Source organism: Anser cygnoides, chromosome 1 (assembly GCF_040182565.1).
Source record: "Anser cygnoides isolate HZ-2024a breed goose chromosome 1, Taihu_goose_T2T_genome, whole genome shotgun sequence".
Taxonomy (NCBI): Eukaryota; Metazoa; Chordata; class Aves; order Anseriformes; family Anatidae; genus Anser; species Anser cygnoides.
Genome location: NC_089873.1, coordinates 4628708 through 4629827, shown reverse-complemented (window position 1 = coordinate 4629827; position 1120 = coordinate 4628708).

Genomic DNA, 1120 nt, shown 5'->3' with positions numbered 1-1120 from the left:
ATGAGGTGGAGGCTGGTTCGCAGAGCGATGGAGGCAGTGATATTGTGTTTCTTGAAGGGCCCTCCCACCCGTCCATCTCGCAGTGGTGGGCAGAGACCTTTGGGCTGGATCCTGACCCACACAAATACCCTTTTTCCTCTCCGACTGGGAAAGGATCATAGCTGGTGGTGGGATAGCTCAAGTTTTTTGAAATCAGTCATGTGAAAGCATCTGATGATGATTTTCAAAGGCATGCTGTAAGGCTCCTGGGCGATTTTGAAGCTGTTTAGGCCTCCCTGCTTCTTTGGTACTTGAAGAAATAGGATTAAAGTAAGCCAGAGAGGCAAAAGGGTGAAAGAAGGGAGGAAGCAAGTTTCTGGCAAAATGAGCTGGAGTACCACTTCCACTCTTCTGGGAAGAAAAATTTGCAGATATCTGAGTAATCCCAATGGAAAAGATTGAATTACTATGTGAATCCAGAGACAGAAGAGCAAGCTATAATATAATATAATATGGAACAGCATAGCATAGCATGGCAAGGTATATCTAACATATTCTGTCATTTTATCCTATGTTATGCTATATTTTGATGTTTTAGTAAAAGATTTCTGCATCACCGGTCTGCAGACATCACACGTTCTTCCTCCATCTTTTCAACAGATCACTTCTCAGGCTGAGACCTGAAACTACTGTCAGAGATTCACAAGGAACCCAAGCAGAATTGTGACTTTTCAACTCGCTGCCATGTACCTGCTGCCAACAGCGGTTAGGAGGGAACATAAGAACTGGTGCAAGCATATCAGGTATTTTTCAAAGACCTTCCCAGTCTCCAGCTATTTGCAGCTATGGTACATCCTGACTAGGAGAGGGTTTCCATTTATTTAGCAATCCTCAATTAATTTATTTTCCATAAACCTATTGTTTCCTCTGGAGAGATTGGATAAAACTTTTGCATCCGTAGCATCCAGCAAGAAGTTCCACAGCTCAGCTACACATCGCAGAAAGAACCATGGTGTTTTGATCATTTTCATCCTTTCACATAGTAGCTTCGTATATACTGTTTCACAGCTGTTATGCTAGAAGAGGAATTGAATTACCAATACTGTTTTACTCTCTCCCAAAATCTTCCAGGCAATCCTGG